Below are 10,086 nucleotides of genomic sequence, written 5' to 3'. Positions count from 1 at the left end.
CCAAAGCTTTGGGCCGTCCTCAACTGCTTTGCGAGGCCACAAGCAGGGAGCTGGATGGAAAGTGGAGCTGCTGGGATTAGAACCGGCGCCCATATGGGATCCTGGGGCGTTCAAGGCGAGGACTTTAGAAACTAGGCCATGCAACCGGGCCCAAAATAAATAAATCTTTAAAAAAAATGGGCAACATCAAAATTCAGCTTTCACTCTCTGACAGCAACTGCTAAGAAACTAAAGAGAAAGACCGTATGAGAAAAGAAAATGTTTGCAAAAACACTTACTTATAGACTTGAATTCATAATCCTGAAATGTAAAGACCACTCATAACTTAAACATCAGAAGAGCAACCCCCTCAAAATGGGCAAAAGAACTGCAACTGACCATAGCAAGTGTATCAATGATCAGTGAGTCCAGAAAGATTCTTAGCACTATCAGTTCCCCAAAATGCAAATCAAACCCTCAGTAGGATAACAGTACACAGCCAATAAGACAGCTGTAAGTAAAAAACTGGACAATGAGCAGTGTTGGCAAAGATAGGAAGAAACTAGAATTCTCACATGTTGCTGGTAGGAATGCAATGGACTACAACCTTTTGACAAGCTGTTTAGTAGCTTCTTATGAAGCTAAACAGGCATCTAGCATACAGCGCCACAACATCACTGCTGGATATTTGCATTACAGGTGAAAAATCTAACCCACAGATATTTCCATATAGAAGTTCAGACAAACCTTACTGATAATAGACAAAAACTGGAAAAAAAAAAAATCACATGACCTTCACCAGGTGAATGCAAAAGCAAATGAAGCTGTTCCCAAACAACAGAATGTCACTCTGCAGTAAAGAGATGATCTACTGATGCGGAAACTACATGAATGGATTTCAGACGCACCCCACATACGACAGATTGCATCCTATTTGATTCTACTGACATGGCACCATACAAACAGCAAAAGTATAGGGATTGCTAATATAGGAATCTTGCTAGAAATTGGAGCTGAGGAAAGAAGTCAGCTGCAAGAGACAGTGGAAGACATTTGTGGTGATGGAAATGTTCTATATCCAAACATGGTGTACCATCATGTGACTGTGTCTATTTACAAACTCCATCAAAGAGTGAATTGTATGATATGTAAACATATGTTCACACTTATGTTAACAACCAAATCGGTGAGGGCAAGTCCAAGGAACATGGTAATCCACATCAAAGGGTCCCCAGATGCCAAGGCTGGGTCGACGTAGGCATGGAAGAAGGAGAACTGAAAGTCATGGAAAACATGGACCATTTTTGACAACTGACAAAGCAGCAGCTGTGTGTGGTGTAGCAACATTTTGTAAATATTCTTATAGATCTGATGCAAGGAAGTTACTCTCCTGTACAAGAGCTAACACTTACAATGTTCTCTGCTTGGGTCTAAGCCCCTAGCAGATGCTCATAGGACCTAATCCCTACCGGAAACTGCCTTTTTCCTCATAAGAAAACTGAACAACAGATGCACAGGCCTTTGTCACAGGTCACATACCACACACCTGGAATTTGAAGCCAGGAAGTCTGGTTCCAAAGTCTAGATGAGATGTTAGGCAGACCGTAGCTGTCTTCAAACCACAGCCCACTGGTCAAACCCGGCCCATAGTCTGCTCTTCAGTGATCCAGGAGCTAAGAATCATCCTTACAGTTTTAGAGGATGAAAAAGAAGTGACAGGAACTCTTGGACCTCTGTAAGGTTCAAAGTTACTGCACAGAGTGGGCATTTAGCTGGTGGCTAAGACACAGTGAAGACTGCATCTGCCCAGGACCCAGGCTACCACTGGGCTCTAGATCACCACTCCAGCTCCAGCTTCTTGACTGTGACGCTGAGGCAGCAGGGGATGACTCAACTGGCTGAGTTCCTGCCATCCATGTGCCAGTCCTGGATTGAGTCCCCAGCTCCTGACTTTGGCACTGGCCACTGGAGGCTACTGGGGGGTGAACCAGCAGATGGAAGCCCTCTTTCTAAAATCAGCTTGAAAAAACTATTAAAATATTTACCAGATGACCTTTAATCGAAAATGTGTGCTAACTCACGTACTACAGCACCATTGACAATAACAGTGCTTCATGCTGACAAGCAGTGAGGAGCTGGGATGACAGCAGTGACTTTCACGGAGACTCCCTCCAAGGGTCCCTGGTCACTGTCCCATACTCCTAACAGCAGTGAGGGTCCATTCCTCTGAGCAGGGTTGTTGGGGGATGTGAGGAGCTGGACAGCTCACAGGCAGTTCTGGCAGGCCCCTCGCAGAGCGAGAAAGGGGCAGAACCCCTTTCAAGAGTGGAAAAGGTGCTTGCTTCTTTCTGGAGGTTGTCTTCATGGTACTTAGTTTGGTCTGGGAGAAGCAGAAGAGTTATCCTAGTTCTCTGGCTGTCATTCTGCCTGTGCTACGACTGGTGAAATAGAGGTCTGCTATTCAGAAAAGAGCCAGAGAGAGCCACTTTGGAGGTAACAGGGCAGTGCCCCGGGCCTCTGGAGCAACTCCTCCTTCAAGTCCCCCTCCTGACTGCTGTGGCAGGAGTTCGCACTTTCAATAAATCTCACCACTGCTCACTGCTCCCATCCGCATGGAAATTCTTCTTTGACACGAGACAAAAACCGAGATCCCCCTCACTGTCCCTCAGTTGGGAAATAAAGACAAAGACAAATGAGTTGCCTGCAAATGGTGTCTGGGGTTACACAGCAGTTAGGGCTGGCAGAGTCAAACCTTAGACACTCACACGTTTCAAAACATCAATCTAGGGGGCTACATTCTTAGAGAGCACCATTTGTGCAAAGAATATGGAGTAAAATGGCACGAAGGGGACATGGGGAGAAGAAGAGTGGGAAGGCATGAACCACATAAAACAGTAACTCAAAAATACATCTCATTGCCCTAGGTTGCTTTTAAACTTAATTCAAGCTTGTGCTGAATATAAAAATTGTATACTTGACTATGACATTTTCATAGAAGTAGCTTTAGAGAAATATGTCCCTGGGGCCTGCACTGGGAAATAATGGGTTTAGCCACCACCTATGATGCTATTATCCCATAGGGGCACCTTTGGACCCTGCACCCATTTGGAGGACACAGAAGAGGCTGATTGTGGACTGGCCCAGGTCCATTCATTGCCGCATTTGGGGAGTGAAATACCAGACACAAGATCCTTCTTTGTCTTCCCTTCTCTCTCTTACTCTTTTTTTTTTTCCCAAATAAAACTAAAGGAAGTCTTCAACAAAAAAATGTTTTGGGGCCTGGTGTGATAGCGTAGTCGTATGCACCAGGATCCTATATGGGTGCCGCTTCTAATCCCGGAAGCCCCGCTTGCCATCCAGCTCCCTGCATGTGACCTGGGAAAGCAGTCGAGGATGGCCCAAAGCTTTGGACCCTACACCCATGTGGGAGACCTGGAAGAGCTCCTGGCACCTGGCTTCATTTGGCTCAGCTCCAGCCATGGCAGCCGCTTGGGGAGTGAACCATGGGATGGAAGATCTTGATCTCTGTCTCTCCTCCTCTCTGTAAACCAGACTTTCCAATAAAAATAAATAAATCTTATTAAAAAAAAAACCCTTTCGCTTTTGAATTAGAAGTTTTTGAGATTTGAGTGATTCTGTTTAGTTCCAATGAAAATGGAAATACACGGCCTGGCGTAGCAGCCTAGCAGCTAAAGTCCTTGCCTTGCAAGCACTGAGATCCTATGCAGGCGCTTGTTCTACTCCCTGCTTATGGCCTGGGAAAACACTCCAGGATGGCCCAAAGCGCTTGGGTCCGGCAGCCCTGTGGGAGACCAGGAAGAGGCACCTGGCTTTGGATCGGCTCAGCTCTGGCCACGCAGACACTTGGGGAGAGAATCAACGAACGGAAGATCTTCATCCCTGTCTCTCCTCCTCCTGTGTATCTGACTTTCAAAGAAAAATTAAAAACCAGGGGCTAGTGCCGTGGCCTAGCGGCTAAAATCCTCTCCTTGAAGGTGTTTGGATCCTTCTTATATGGCCACTGGTTCTAACCCCGGCAGCCCCGCTTCCCATCCAGCTCCCAGCTTGGCCTGGGAAAGCAGTTGAGGACAGCCCAAAGCCTTGGGATGCTGCACCTGCGTGGGAGACCTGGAAGAGGCTCCAGTCTGCTGACTTCGGATAAGCTTAGCTCCGGCCGTTGCAGTCACTTGGGGAGTGAATTATCAGACAGAAGACATTTCTCTCTTTCCTCCTGTCTCTATTTATCTAACTTTGTACTAAAAATAATCTTGAAAAAGAAAAAAAGCTTAAAAAATAAATGAAAAAAGAAAACATGCAGAAATTATATCTGCCATGCAATGTGCTCACCATGTAATAGTAAAGTTCTCCACAGCACAAGAACTTTACATAAGCTTGTTTTACTATGCCTGATTTATCCCAAGTATTTGTGATGTTTTATAAAGTACGGATTCTGAAGTGGCTTACATGCTCACAAATAGTTTATATTTAACTAAAATTTTGTTACCACAATCTAAACATTTGTTCCCTAAAAAAAGATTCCTTTGTGTTTTCTAAATTCAGTTTTCCTCATTATGAGTTATTTTAAAAAGCCTTAGGCACATTTTCCTGCCATTTTTCAGAAAAGCAGCTGTCGTGGAGGTTCTTACTCTACTTACTTGAGGTTCAAAGAGAAACCACTTTTTGGTAAAGGCTTCTTTACGTTGTCATCTCCACACTGCTTCTCTCTGACGAGTGTGGCTTCCGGATGGCACATCTGAACAGGAATCTGAAGGCGTCCCTGGCAGGCAGTGAGCATCTGACCCTCGCTGGAGGGCAGCATGAGAGAAGCTCACAGACAACAAGAGAATACAAGTGCTGCCCCGGAGACCATTGCGCTTCAGACCTGGAAGTGAAACACATCATTTATGCCTGGCCCACTGGCTGCATCTCACTCACACGCTCTCATCTGGACAGACACCAAGGTGGGTTACTAGCAGCTGTGAGAAGGCACACAAACCTCTGCAGACTACAGGCCAAGCCTGCACAATTCCGCAGTCACAATGGAACAAGTTCAAGTCCAGGGGACTTGCTACAGAGTATCCTGACACTCTGCCTCACACCATGAGCTACCAACAGGCAAACCCATTTGTTGTAGGACAGGAAGAACAGGTAGGAAGCAACTTGGCTTCCTTGGCTGCCAACCTCCATTGACCAAATCACAGTCTTTATGGCCCTTCCAGTACACACATGAGCATGCACACACTGAACCCATGTGACAGATGGGTGTCCTCATAATTTAGGAGGCTTTCTGCCATCCAGAACACAGCAACCACATGAGCCATGTTCATGAATGATGGTGCAGACAAACCACACAATAAAGTCTGAGCCACGGTACTCCGTGATGATGGATCTGAAAAATATGGGATACAATTCAAACACAAACAGTACATGTGACGAATTACTATTTGTGGTTTTGAAGGAGTCTTGGGTTCCTAGGCATTTGGAAGGATACTGCTTTGAATGGAACCAGAGGTCAAAGATAATGTGTATGTAGTCTGTGGAAACTGGATCCAGTCTGAGTATTGTACCAAATGCATGTGTTCCTTCGGAAAACATTAAAACACACACACAAAAGACAATCTCTCTTCATATGCATGCTCTTAAAAATAGAATGTGATATATTTTACATAAAGAGAAATTGAAGACTTTTATACTTGACTGTTTCAATCATTTACATACACACATTGAGTTAGTTCATGCTATTTTGTGTTGAAAACAGTATGAGTTTTCACTCATAGCAAGTAAGTAGAGGTCCAAAACTTGACTGCAACTTCGGACTCTGACAGTTTTTATAACACTATATTTGCTTTTTGAAAAAATTTTAGGAGTCTTCCACCAAAAGGCAAAATTCACAGCTCCCTAAACCAAACAGTTCCCCAGCAAAACTGAATACACGAAACAAAAAGGAGAGATCTCCCACCCCCCAAATTCCTGATCGGGATGGTTTTGGCCTGTGTGTACATGACTTCATGTTTGCTGAACAGCACGGTTCTCATCCTTCCATGTTTTCTAACTGCTGGAAGCTGCAATGTCTATGTGATAAGAAGCTCACACCTCTTCACTTCCAGGACGCACTCAGGGTTATGCAAACTAACCTTGCAGAAGGCTGTTCTAACACTGCCCTGCACATTTCTTACTGCTTCATCTGTGGGAATGTGCGTCTATAAACTAATGAGCTTTGATCAGCAACGTTCACCAAAGATTTTCTCCATCCTGTGGTTTGCTTTAAAATAGCTCTCCCTTTACTCACTTCATGTTTATGCTAAGAACAACAATAACTCAACCCCATCTTCTGGATCCACTAGCATACTCACCAAACCTCCTAATCACTAAACATTCTTCCCTTCCACGAGGGTTAAACAGCCTGTCACACACTGCTCTAAGCCTCTATCAGAAACCCAGGCCACCAGTCAGAAAAAAACAACTGTTCCTGCTAGGACAGGAGGTGAACTGAGTAGGGCAGGCTCATGGATCCCCCCTAGTATGCGCAAAATCTGGCATTGGGAGGGGTTCTGATGGAGGAGCCTGGGCAACTCCTCTGGCAGGACACAGACCCGGCAGGTAAGAGCAAGAAGCATGATAGGAAACAGCCCAGAACAGGCCATGGAGAGTTTCCCACTAGCACACATTTGGCATGGGTCAGGGGCAGACCAGGCTGAATAGGTTCACGTCATGCACTGGCAAATCCGAGCACTGGAACAGAGTGTGGGTCGAGCCAGATTCGGTCACAACAAAAACCAGTGCACTATATGGAATGCCAAGGTGAGGTTGCCTGTACTGGATGTGACCGCAGCACCCAACCAGCACATGTGAGAACCAGGAAGAAGGGGGCAGAGCCGGCAGGGGGAATATGTGGGGGTTCCCTTACTGGACAGCTACTCCCACTGGAGAGCGTGAGCCGGGATGGGGGCAAACCAGACTAAGCAGGGCTACAGCACCTGTGCACCTCATGTAGACTAGATCAGGGAAAAGCCAGGCTGGGCTGATTATTCCTACTGGTGCAAACCAAAATTAGAGTGGGTGAGGGTTGTTTGGGCTTAGCCACAGCATCAGCTGGCAGAATTGGGGGGGCTAATTCTGTCAAGTCAAACCACAGAACCACCTGGAGAGTGCATAAACTGGGATTGAGAGAGACCCAGGAGGGAAATAGTGGGTTCCCCCCCTCTTGGGTTACTACTCCTGCGGGAGGGCATGAAAACTAGGATGTGGGCTAGGGTGGCTAGACAGAGAGGCACTCAACAACATCCGTGCGGGCTGGATAGTTGAGCTGATTAGATGGAACTAGGCTTTAATACCCATTGACATGTATGAGAGCCAAATGGGATGTGGGACAGACTGGACTAGTCTGCTACACATACTGGCAAACCAGGGTAGGGCGCAGGCCTGGTGGGGGTTATTGTGGGTCACTCCAAATAGGATGCAGCTCCCACGGGTTTATACAAGGGCCAAGTATGTGCTGAGCAGAACCAGGCTGGACTGCAACACCCACCGCTTCCAGTGGAAGTCGGGGCTGAAAACAGAACCAACCCAGCAATTGCAACCACCAGCTGATAGGGGCAATGGACTGTGCCAGGCCCTGTACTTGCTAGTACATACAAGAATCTGGTCTAGGAACACCTCAAAGTTTCTTTGGGGATCTCCCCAATCGAACTGCCTGACTCAGAACCCTAACCATGAAAAGAAAAAGACAAAACAAGCCAATCAACCACCTGAGCTATATGCTGGCAGTGAAAAACTGGGCAGAGACTCTATGAGGGACCATGTCAATCACTGGATTCTCCAACGACCTCATCATGCTTGGAGTGGCAAGACTGGCAGCGATTCATAACTGGTGAACTATCAAAACCACTTGAGCAAGAATCTCAGAGCATGCCCCACATCTGGGACCTAGGGTGGGAGGGAGACTGGGTGAAGCTTCTCCCTCAATTTCCCCCTTTACCTCAGATACATGAAGGAAACAATATGGAAATAATAGTCTTACCTACGTTCCTATAGCCCTAGAACACTTTTGCCTTAATTAACTATGTAAAGATTGTCAAAAATATAATAAAAAATGGAAAAAGGGAAAAAAAGAAAAGAAACCCAGGCCACACCCACTGCCTTACCAGATCTGCTACTTTGGCCAGGTCAATCATCATGTTAATGTCACACCCACATTCGATGATGGTGAGTCTGCGCTTTTTACCTGTAAATGAAAACAGCTACATTTTACTATTTGGGAACCCCAGGAAAAAGCCTTTACACCCATTAACTCCAACACTTGAACATCACAGCCAATAAAATGCTACATCAGTTGACTTGCACATGCAAAAAAAAATCTGTTCTTAAGAGAACAAGAGTGTGAAGCAAATCACATCTTGTTGTATTTTTTTATTTACAACAATACGAAAAGCCTACCCAGGTGAGTAAAGCGCTCCAACAGGTAAGACGGTGACTGGAAGGGCTCCATGTAGACCATGGCCCCGCTGGTCTGCAGCCCCATCCAATGTTCCTGTGCTCTCACTACAGCCAAGAACATCCACAAACCTAACACAACTACATGTCCACCGACCAACAACCATCCCTGCATCAAGGCAAACAGGAGATGGCCAAGAATGCCCCAAAGAGAAAGAAAAGTCTCAATCTGTATCACCCCTGTACCACGAGACTCCAAATGCTACCTCTGCCATTTGGGGAATTTCTTTCATCTGCCCTCAAGTACAAAACCCAACATCTCCCCTCCCCCCAAAAAGCACAAGTGCTTACAGCAAAAAAGGAAATTTCCCTCTCACCATCACAAGAACATGTCTCACCAGGGCCAGCGGCACTTAGCACACAGCAGGTGCACACTGTCTGCTACATGAACGGGCTCACCATGACACGCCAGCCTGCCCAGGCCCAACAGCCTCCCCAAGCAGCTCATTGGCCAAGGCCAAATCAACCAGACAAACTAACGCCTGCCACCAGCACGTGCCCATCATAAACCCTCGGAATGGAATGGGACGTGAGGCTTTAGGCTCCACAGCAGCAGCACCCCTCACCTGATACAATGGTCACAGGGCCCCTGATCTCTGTCAGCTTCTGCCTGGTGAAGTTCCGGATGAGGCACTGGATCAAAGTGCTCTTGCCAACTTTCGGGGGCCCCATCACCACCACTACTATGGGTGGAGGCTCCAGGGGAGTTCGATCAACCACTGGAATGTGATGCTTTTTTGTCTTCAAATCCTGAGTCCTATTTATTTCAAAAAAGAAAAGAAAAAGCACATTGACTTACACAATACAAAAGAAGATAAGGCCCTTGCAAGCATAGATCTCAGACAGAGCAGACAATTGACAGGTGGAACTAACTCACTTGGATCATTTCTGGCCCCAACAGTCAACACACACAAGCCTACAGGACTTAGGGAGTGGAGCACTGTAGACAGATCAATCTGTTTCCTAAGTAAAACGGAAACACCGAGGCTGTATATCACTAATGGACAAGAACTGATATTTGGGAGCTAAATTTAATTCTCCTCCTTTCCTGGGTATAAAATTAGAGTCACTTACTTGCTGGGCCTCCATTTTCTGACTTGTAAAATGAGGACAAGAATAATTCCTAAACTCACATTACTGCATAATGTGTGAACAATACCATGGTGGTGGGACACACAGCAAGGACTTGCTCCCTAAAGCTATTCAAGGATTCAATACTGCCAATTCAGTATTTCATACAATGACATGAAAGCACCCTAAGGGGACAGAGGTCGTTTACATTTCAGAGAAACATTTTATTTTATCAATTAAATTCCACCAATGTTGTTCTCTTAGACAAAGTCACCAGCCAGTATGCACAAACCAGCAGCAAGGGATCACAGGAGAGGAAGCTTCCATGGGAACAGCCTCCCACCCGGATCTGAGACAAGGCACCTGCCGGAAGGCGCAGCTCCTTCAGAGCCACAGCCAACTCCTCAACCCAAGTGCCAGCACCACCAGCTCCCTGTTCCCACCCACCTGTGGAAGGAGCGTGCCATCCGCACCGCCGACTGCACAGCAAAGGCCTTGGGGTTCCTCCTGCGGGCATCCTCTTCCTCTCCCAGCTGTAGCTCC

The sequence above is a fragment of the Ochotona princeps genome, chromosome 13, assembly GCF_030435755.1.
Source record: "Ochotona princeps isolate mOchPri1 chromosome 13, mOchPri1.hap1, whole genome shotgun sequence".
In the NCBI taxonomy this organism is placed as follows: Eukaryota; Metazoa; Chordata; class Mammalia; order Lagomorpha; family Ochotonidae; genus Ochotona; species Ochotona princeps.
The sequence above is the reverse complement of the archived record's forward strand: the minus strand, read 5'-3'. Positions refer to the sequence as shown.